General features: G+C 36.3%; 1 long non-coding RNA gene across 1 annotated transcript in view; it reads left to right on the top strand.

Annotated features, from left to right (window-relative positions):
* LOC137248896 (uncharacterized) overlaps positions 1-11,040 on the top strand; it is a 339,657-nt gene that overhangs the window by 210,865 nt on the left and 117,752 nt on the right. The window lies entirely within an intron of this gene.

Below are 11,040 nucleotides of genomic sequence, written 5' to 3'. Positions count from 1 at the left end.
TAATTTGTCATTATTTTTACGTTAATTTTTTGTAGTAGATACAATCGCACTGAAACCCAAAACTACCGCCTCATTGCAAAACTTACAAACACAATACATAAAAATATATTATTATTAATAAAAAGAAACCAGCAACAACGCTCTCAATAAATCATTGTAGCATAGCAAGACAGTTTGAACAGACAAATTTCGAAAATAATTTTGGAAGTTTCTAATAAAACAAATTTTTTTAAAAAATGTTTTCCTATTTATCTTTAGTTTCTACTGCGCAAACTCAGTGTGAAAGCATGCATGAAAATGCGATGAAATTAAAAAAAAAAACTAAAATTAGCAGTTATTTAAACTTGTTTAAATTAATTAAAATAAAATGAACAAAAACAATACTATGTATAAACAAATTTAAGATAGTAAAAACTATTTTAGCAGGCAGACATAAAATTAAATAAAAACCAATTCGTAGTAAAAAAAAAAATAAACGGATTTTCTTTTATCTAATACACACAACTCAATAGCTAACACCAAGACAAAAAACACTATAGAAATTAAAAAAAAAATCAAACGGCAAACAAAACCACACACACCAAATTATAAAAATGAAAAAAAAAACTGCAAAGCAAAGATTAATAAATTAAAAAATACACATCCATGAAGAAAATATTTAAATTTGTATTTTACTTGGGTTTTGGTGCAGCTATACGAGCTTACAGCGTGAATACCTTGCTGTGTTTAACTAAACTGACGAAAAATTTCAGGGTCATTGACTGACGATGTAATGATTCCAACTTAGCCTGCTGTTGGTCAAATAATACTTTGTGCTGCATGATCAGTTCTGGATGTGAAAGTTCAATGTTGTTGAACTGTTTGTTTTGAAATTCGCAACCGAAAATGTTTAGAAATTCAGATAATTTTTATGAAAAATTCAGTACAAAAACTTTCTTAATTTTTTTAAATTATTATTTTTTTTTCATTTGCATTTTCCAAACACAAAAAGCTTATATACACAGAAACTTAATCGCATAACAATTCTATTTAATGAAATAATTAAATTTCCCTTTCATACAGGGTCTTTTGCTTCATTAAGCCAACATCTGTCAGCAGCCCCAAAAAAATATTTCGTTTTTACAAAAAATAGTTAAAATGGAAAGCAGCCTTTTCCCACTCAGCATTTAGGTGATTCAATTTTGAATTTCCCTACATATAAATACAATTTGATTACTCTTTCTGACTAAATAATAAGTTATCATACAAATGAACATAAGAAATATTCAAATATGAATACTTTTGATGATGAAAAACCATGATTCAATCACAAGAGGTTTGCTCGACAGCCACATTTTTTGACAATTGCAGCCATTTTGCTCCCAAATCGAATTGACAACCGTTAACTGTGTTGTTTCTTTGCGAATTTTCGAAAAATATTAGTAGTAGAAATAGGAAGCAATCAGTTTACAAATACCCGATAAGTTCTTAACTGCATAATTCCTTAGAACATTTATTTTAATTTTATGATGAATTTATTAACTATGCCATGATCTATTAGTGTGGCTGAACATAGGTTTTATGAAAAGTACGGACACCAAGGTATCGTGCACTTTCGTAAACCTGTGAATATACTAAACCTAAACCAATTCAAAATTCATCGTTCAACGTCAAAACCTCGACTATTAAATCGATTCACGTAAAAATGTCATTAGTAAATAATGGAGATGCCATAACGAAATGTACTCATTGGGCATGTTAACTTATTCAGGTAAAAGTCTAGAACAGGACTGCTAATACGCGTCCAAAAATATCGAGATAGGTGACCTCGACAACAATAATCCTAAGGCGGAAAAGAAAAATTGTATCTCTGTCCCGAGATATGTGCAGTTGAAGTTGGCAATTTTCATGTGTTTGTTGTAATGTTTTTGTGCACTGAAAAAGATTTTGTGTACAAAGGGAATTTGCACGCATTTAATTTTCATCCGACCTCATTGGTGGACCGGCCAGGGTAATTTTTTATAAGCTCGGCTGAAGGCCGTCAACGAAACCCGGGGTAATTTTCGGTTTTTCGAAAATATCTTTTGAACGAGCTAGAATATTTATTTCCGCCCTCGAATTATTGTTATCGAGGTCAATACGCGTCTTTGACACTTCTCTCGATATTTTTGGGCGCGTATTAAAAGTCGACCTTCTGATCTATTAATTCCGTATGTTCGGAACATCCGTCTCCATTTAAGAGGAGAATCTGTTTATATTTGGAATATTATGTATATTCGGACCTCGTGAGGTAGTATCAAATGAACATATTCCGAATATTCTAAATTAACGGTTTGTCCGGAAAGCTTCCATGAATATTTAACGGAAAAGAGCTTTCCGAAATTTCAGAATAAAAAGGTGAATACTCCCTGTGTAGCGGCAGGACCGCACAAAAGCTTAACTCTTCTGTCAAAGTCAAGGTAGGAATATAAAGTTCTAAGACAATTAGCCATTTTCCTTTACTTTTGTTTTTGTCAGTTCATTGCGGCTGCTGAGTAGCGTATCACCCCATGTGGGCTGCCTGTTCAAAATCATGCTATCCCAAAATATTTTTCAAAAATTTCACAATTCAGGATTTGTCGCAAAACCGCCCTATATTAGAGTAAAATTGAAGAACGCTTCATCTCAGAATGCTTTTCATTAACTCCCTCTTATAACAAAATGCATTGAACTTATGCTCATGTAGGGAGTTTTGGAAACAAATTTTGAGATAGTGCATTATTGAATAAAATTCTAACGTACGGCATTGTTCAAACAATTTCTGAAAGAATGATCAAACCAACATAACTTTATCAATTCACGAAATATTTCGTAGGAAATGAATTATTTTCCCAAAAAATTTTGGCATTTACAAATTTATTATCACTACTATTATCTACCAAAGATACTTGTCTACTACAATTTCACTGAAGGGGATTGAATTATTCCCCGTTTTCCTTACTTCGTAAAAGCAACCCGTCCAGATTTTTCAAGTTGGGAGTGTCAAAGATCTGTCATCATTGAAGAACAAACCTCTAGTAATTGAATCATGATGAAAAACTAAAAAGAATTTTTCTATCACTTCTTTGAATCATTTTTGAAGTCCTTTAATATTTTTTTAATATTTCATAAAAACCAACAAAAAGAATAATCAAATATGCTTGCCTTTGATGATCAAAAACTGAATATAGTTTTTCAATCACATTTTGGAATCATATTTGAATCAAATGTGTTTACTTTAGGTGATCAAAAATTTATAATCATTTTTCATTCAGCTTTCTGAATCTTTTATGAATATATTTCTTGACTGAATAATGAATTTTATACTTGTTGAAATTTTACTTTTCATTAAAAATTTTATTTTTTTCACATACACATTTTTTCAATCATGAAGCCAACAAAAAATATATAAACATTTTGTTATTTATGCAAAAGATATTCTTCAAGACAAAAATAATGTAATGCTGCTCGTGAACGAAGATTTCCCCAACCATTTCTACCCCTTCAGCTTCCCAGAAAACACATAATGATTGGACAATACAAAGGCGTTGAAAGCTATTTGAACACCAGGTAAGTGAAACTATCTTGCCATACCTGGATACCGCTTCAACGTCTCGTATCGTATCCGTATTTTAAGATGCAGACGATAATGCTGATGTTGGATGTTGTAGTCGCAGGTGTATATCGGTCAAGTTTGTTTGTGAGTTAGCTGTGGTTCGAATAGCTCACTTTCGCATGCTTTCTTCCCCTGATGAAATAATATTATTATGTAGTATCTAATTTTGTATGAGATATGAAAAATAAATGCATTATAATGGCATTCAAAAATGATTCAAAAATCTCAACCAAAACGATTGAAATATGTTCACGAATATGATCAGAAAATGGCTGTGAAAAGCAGTCAGATATTACTCTAAAACTATTAAAGCTGAATTTTACAATGATATTACTCTAAAACTATTAAAGCTGAATTTTACAATGATATCAAATATGAATAAAGAGCGTTTCGAAATAGGAATTATAAATGATTATTGGAGAATAATCACATTTATGGTACATTTTTCTCCCGACGATGCGTTAATTTTCGAACAGAAAATGCTTTTAAATTTGAACGTTTTTAATCATCTTGGGGTATGATATTTAAACATTTTTTGATCAAAATTTTCAAAAAATGCTGGCTGGGTTCCTTCTTAACTATAAATACTGTAACGAATTTACTTGCAAATCCTCTTATTTGCAATCCTCTGCTAAGTTCGAATCACTAAACTGTTGAATAAATAACTCCAATATTGAACAATGGAAAAATGGCCTTTATTAAAGTACTTCACAATAACACTTATACTTTGCTACTCGCTGGCTTAATAACCAAACTGATTGATAAATCAAATGAAACTCTACTATTGGCCGCCAGATCGCGTGCTTAATCAAACTGATTGATAGCTCAACTCAAACTGAATTACTTTTTACTCGCTTGTGCCGCTTTTATAGTTTACGCTGCATACATCTAGGCTCTTCGATTTCCAGAACTTACTAGTTAATTTCGGCTACAAAATCGCCAGCCACAACTACGTGCACAAATTATTGCTCTCTCTTGTGACAACTCAGATAAGATATATGCATGTGTTTGTGCATTGACTCTCCGCTGCTCGTATACGTACATGGTACATATATGTAGACGCAGTTATTGTTTCGTTTATGTAGATACATAATGATTGAATTATTGATGTGCATTCACGTCTCTGCTTAGCATCGGCTTAGAGACGATAGCATCGCTCAGTGCTGCTAACATTCGTTACACTGCCCTCCACCTAAGTCTGATCGTCCCGATCAGACAAATCTCTCGATCTAAACGCTGCTAGCATCACCAAATGTACCACTCTTCTATTTCGTGATTTCTCAATTGCTTGTATGCGGCAGATGACATCACTGATCGTCTTCACAACTCTGTACGGGCCTTCCCAACTGCACCGATATTTGGATGGAACACCTTTCCGCCGGTGAGGGTTGTATAGCAGTACTAAATCTCCCTCCCGGAAACCTTCCGAATTATTTTCCTTGTCGTACCTGTGTTCCATCTTACTACTCATTATTCTGGATCGTTCCCTCGCACTCTGTTGCTCGGACAATGAAGAACTACTTCGCAGAGCTTGCGCTGGACGGACTTGCTTTGCATAATCAATATCGTTCCGACGCTTCACAACAGTAGTGTGCCTTGGCTTGAAACCACCCTTGCATTCTTTCTTCGTTTTAGTACGTCCGTTAGGGCTTTTCAATGCCAGTGTTTCGCTCACAGGTATCTTCGGCTTTGATTTGTTTGGCCCATTTCTTTCATCAACCTTTACCTTTGAATTTCGTGGCCTTCGTCGAGTCTTCTCCACCAGTACCCGATTACTGCTGAACCTTTTTTCCAAACTAAAGTTAAGTGGCACATCTTGGTTCTCATAACGCATCACCCTTCTCTGCATATCGATCTTGATGTCATGGTCAACCAAGAAATCCACTCCCAATATAACTTCATCAACAATCTCCGCCACAACAAATTTGTGTAGAACCATGACCTTCCCAATCAATACTTCACATATCACTTCGCCTTGGACTTGATTATACTCGCCTGTGACCGTACGCAACCTTGCTCCTTGACTTTACTCTCCTGTAGACCAAATCAGATCGAATCAAGGAATGAGATGCCCCCGTATCTACAGTCAGTACACGCTCTTTACCATCCACATTCCCTCTGATGGTAAGACTGCTTGATTTCCTTCCAATCTGCGACACAGATATCACAGGACATTCAATAGCTGGATCTAGCTCTCTACCTCTTACTCGCTCTTGCTCATCTCCTCCAGCTTTGCGTTTACGCCCACTCACATTGTTGGAACTATTAAGGCCAAGATCGCAATGACGTGCAATGTGACCGGACTTCCCGCATTTGAAGCATTTGATAACTTTTTCACTCCGCTTTTGCGATCCTTTCAGCGCCTCCAATATTGCGTATACCCACTCTGGCCTTTCTACTTCCACACGGCGTGCTTTGAAAACTGGCTTACTCAATAGTGAGGCCGTTTCCTGAGTCAATGCATGTGATACCGTTTCAGCAAATGTCAGTTTTGGGTTTGCGTATGTAGCTCGCTTCGTTTCCACGTCTCGTATGCCATTTATAAAACTCTGGATTTTTACCCTCTCGGTGTATTCCACGGGTGCATCCGCATTTGCGAGATGAGCCAACCTTTCAACATCCGAGGCAAACTCCTGCAAAGTCTCATTCGCTTTTTGGTAGCGGTTTTGCAACTCAATTTGGAATATCTGTTTTCTATACTCGCTTCCATAACGTCATTCTACAGCAGCCATCAATGCTTCATAATTGTTCCGCTCTCCTTCGGGAATCGTCTGTAGGATTCCCGCTGCTGGCCCCTTCAATGCCACGAACAGTGCAGCAACTTTATCTTCCGCATTCCAGTTGTTCACTGCTGCGGTCTTCTCAAACTGTAGCTTGAAGACCTGGAAAGGAACAGAACCGTCAAAAGATGGAGTTTTTACCTTCGTATTACTCGCTGAAGCAGCCGGCCGATTAAGTTGCAATTCCTGTATACGACCTCTCAACGCATCCACCTCTGCCTCGAATTTTTCTTCAAACTGCGTTATTTTCTCGTCCATACGCGCTTCGAGTTTTGATGATATACGCGCCTCTTGCTCTTTCAGTTGTGTTTCCATCTTTGATGTAATCTGTGTCGACATTTCTGAAATACGTGTCTCATGTGATTCCAGCTGGGATGCCATATATGTCTTCTGCTCTTCCAATTGTGATGTTATACGGGTTTCCTGCGATTCCAGTTGGGATATCATATACGTCTTCTGTTCCTCCATCTTCGATGTTATTCGTGTCTCTTGGGATTCCATCTGTGATGACATATACGTTTTCTGTTCTTCCAGTTGTAATGACATGTTGGTGGATATTTGTGATGACATTTCTGTTATACGTGCCTCTTGCGCTTCCATCTTGGATGTTACTGTCGATGTTTGAGCAGTTATTGCAGCCAATATCATGTTCAAGTCTGTGCTGGTAATTGTCTGCGATGTTTCGTTTTTCTCTTCAATTTTTGTTGTCTCCTCGCCATCAAGATGAAAGACATACTCTTCCACATCAATTCCTTCTAATTCCATTGCCTCTCGTAGCCGTGCCTGAAGTTCCAGTTTAACGCCGCTTAACCTACTGGATTTTTCACTCGATTAGGCATTCCATAAAGCAATAATAGATAATTAAGAATTTGTATTTTGTATGGAAGATTGAGTTCAATTAGGGCTTTAATGCAGAAAACTTGCTTAAATATTTCGTTAAGCCTCTGTTTGAAACTGGCATTACTTTAAACAAATTTAGAAATTTAAATACATTTTTTTCGGACGAAAAACCAATTTGATAAAATTTTGTTTATAAAAATTTTATTAAAAGCGCGTCTAGGGCTTACGAACTAATGTTTCCAAACTACTTTTCATTCAAATATTCTTTTTTAAATCTTAAAACCTCTTATTTTAAATTGCATAAAATTGTTTAAAATAAGTTTTCGTTAATATTGAATTGAAAAAACTTCAATTTAAAAATTTCTTTTCGAAGCCTCCCGGAAAAGTAACATCAATGCAAATTAATCTATAAATTCAGTTTTTGAATATTTCCTATTTTTCAAAAAATATTTTGATAGTATGCTGAAGTTGCTTTCTTTAAAAGTGGTTTCGGGCAAAAAAGTTATAAATTTTTTATCATAAATAATATTCCACTTGGCCAATTCACGCTCTGTGAGGTGATAAAAGAAAAAAAAAACTCATACAAAATTGTTCAAATGTATGAAAATTTATTTTCATCACTTCACAGAACATGAATTAGCACCCAGAACGCATTAACATTTACTCAAATTTGATTAAAAAACTTTTTGTTTTTTTGAAAAACACAATTCGCGCACGAATGCAAAAGAAAACTGTTTTTACCTGGGATATGGGGAGAATTGAACCGTACCATCAGGGGCCCTATTATGTACTCGATTCGAATGGATATGCGACAGCTATTTCGATTATACTTTGAAATCTTCTCAAAACCTTTTTTCTCGGGGGTGCATTCCTGCGATGGTTGAACTGTTGACAGACATATTCTGAGTTGTTAAATAGAGTGGCGGTGACGGCAGGATTTCACACGCAATTGAGACATGCCTTTGGTGTTTGATAAATGCTTTGCGCTGACCATAAAAAAATAAAAAATAAAAACCATAATCTACTAAATATGCAAAAGCCGTTGTTGTTGTGCAACTTTTGCCCAATTACCTTCTTTGCATAGTTTCATTTTTTTGTATGTTTTATTGTACCACAGCTAGGCTTGTTGTCGGCAAGTTCATTTTATGAACTGGTTTTGCAGTAGGGAAAAGTTACACAACAACAAAGGCATAGCTTAGGCTGAATGTGTTCAGTTCAACCAACGCGAAAGTCTTAAGTTCAAATCCCACTTTCAGGAGAACAGGCTTTGAAGAGATTTACAAAGTACATATAGGCAAAACAGCTATCGCCTTGCCCCGTCGTGTTGTCACGTTGTTAAAATTTTCTCCAAATTGTTAAATAAATTAAAATAAATTTTTTTTTCCCTTAAACAATTTAATGAACTAAACACACTGCTCTGCGAAAATTCCATTTTCGAAATTTAATATAGTTTTTCTTGTGTGTATTGTTTAACCACATGTGGTCGATGTGTTTGCTTTTCATTCTTTCATTTTCAGTGCCGAATATGCGCATCGGCACCTTAAAGACATAAAGCTAATGAATAATATTGTTTACTTTACTATAATATCGTAGCGAAAAAGAAATAACACAGTTCCCTTAAATGAAGTATTCTTTGAGATAAAATTGTCTAATTGATTCCTCCACCCACATAAACAAAAACAAAAAAAAAAAAACCAATCAGCAACATGCTTATTAACATCGCCATTCTTTTCAGTGTATTACATATTAATTAGTAAAAAATCGCAAATTTTATTAATAAGTAATAATAAATAAAAAATTACAAAAACATGTTTGAATTTGCAAAATTTTGAAACAAAAACAAAAATGAAAAATAATACAAATAATAATAATGGTCTTCGGAGGCTTTAAAAATTGTGTAAATAGTTATTAAAAAATATTATTAAATGCAGCAAAAATATCAAAGCGTATAAAGTCGAACAAATAAGAATATAAATAAAAAAAAATAAAAAAAAAAAATATATATATATATAAAAATTAACATAAATATTTGTTTCGTTTGCTTGCCAGATTGACATTGAATTTAGTTCCCTAGACCGATAAACATTTCAATTGGACATTATATATCATATATTAGTTGAGGTCCACGACACTGCGATTCAACGTAGATACGTTTTTCAAAACGGAGTCAAAGCTCGGAAGTGGTTGGCCAAACGTCCGCGGTAGCTGGTACGTTGGTGCGTAACCTGACGCAAGTTTATTAAATTGTCTGTCACTCTTATAGTCCGATATCGTTCTTCGTTGTAGTTACAGTAAAGACATTTGATGTCTATCGATCTCAACCAGCTCGCTTATTGCCATAAATAACCATATAATTCAAGAGCTTTATCGAAAAAAACTCACAAAAATAGTATATAGTAGGTTACCGAAGGTTTTGACGCAATGAACCAGGGTAAGCTTCTCAGAAACATGAAAACTCACAGCTCCCTTCGATTCTGAAAAGGTCGCCATTGACTTGTCACAGACTAAGACCAAGGAAGAACAAAGGAAGTGGTATTCACGTCAACTACAAGTGAACCATAGGAGCTACCTTTCCTCTTGTTGTTGTTGTTGTTGTTGTTGTAGCAATGTTTCGCCCCACCTAATAGCCGCGACCGATCACAAATTGTCATCAATATCCTCTAACGGGAGTCCAAGGAAACTTGCTGTTTCGACAGGGGTGGACCATAATGAAAGGGGTGTTAGAGGCGTTGGTTCCACATTGCAATTAAAGAGATGGTTGGTGTCATGTGGGGACACATTGCAAGCGGGGCATACATTTTGTATGTCGGGGTTGATTCTGGATATGTAAGAGTTTAAACTGTTACAGTATCCAGAACGAAGTAGAGCCAGAGTGACTCGCGTTTCCCTGGGGAGAATGCGTTCCTCTTCCGCAAGTTTTGGGTACTGTTCCCTGAGTACTGTATTCACCGGGCAATTCCCGGCATAAAGGTCCGACGCCTGTTTGTGGAGTTCACCAAGGACCTGCTTGTGTTGTTTTTGCTTCATACGGCTGAGTTCTCAGGTGCCGTATTTCCACATAATGCTTACGGAGATGACTCCTTAAGCCCCTAGGCGGTGTTGGCTCATCAATCAGATGTCTGTTGGGATGCCCAGGTTTCTGGGTATTCAACAGGAACTGTTTGGTTAGCATCTCATTTCTCTTCCTGATGGGGAGTATTCTCGCCTCATTATGTAGATGGTGTTCTGGGGACATAAGAAGACAGCCCGTGGCGGTTCTGAGTGCAGTATTTTGGCAGGCCTGTTGCTTCTTCCAGTGGGTAGTTTTAAGGTTTGGCGACCGTATAGGGGACGCGTAGCACGCAAACGGCTGGCCAATTGCTTTGTATGTGGTAATGCGCGTTTCTTTGTCTTTTCCCCAAGTACTGCCAGCAAGGGATTTGAGGATTTTATTACGGCTCTGGATTTTTGGAACAATTGCGGCTGCGTGCTCACCAAAATGTAGATCCTGATCAAACGTCACACCCAACATTTTGGGGTGTAGGACAGTCGGTAGTGTAGTGTCATCGACGTGGATGTTCAAAATGGTCGACATTTGGGACGTCCAAGTTGTAAATAAGGTCGCGGATGATTTAGTCGGTGATAATGCCAGGTTTCGCGAGGCGAAAAAACTGGAGAGATGAGGGAGGTAGCCGTTTATTCTGTTGCAAAGCTCGTCGATCTGTGGGCCCGGGCCTGTGGCCATTATTGTGCAGTCATCGGCGTAAGAAACGATAGTAACTCCTTCCGGTGGCGAAGGTAGTTTTGATATGTAAAAATTAAACAAAA

This window comes from Eurosta solidaginis, chromosome 4 (genome assembly GCF_040869045.1).
Source record: "Eurosta solidaginis isolate ZX-2024a chromosome 4, ASM4086904v1, whole genome shotgun sequence".
NCBI lineage: Eukaryota > Metazoa > Arthropoda > Insecta > Diptera > Tephritidae > Eurosta > Eurosta solidaginis.
The sequence above is the reverse complement of the archived record's forward strand: the minus strand, read 5'-3'. Positions and strand labels throughout refer to the sequence as shown.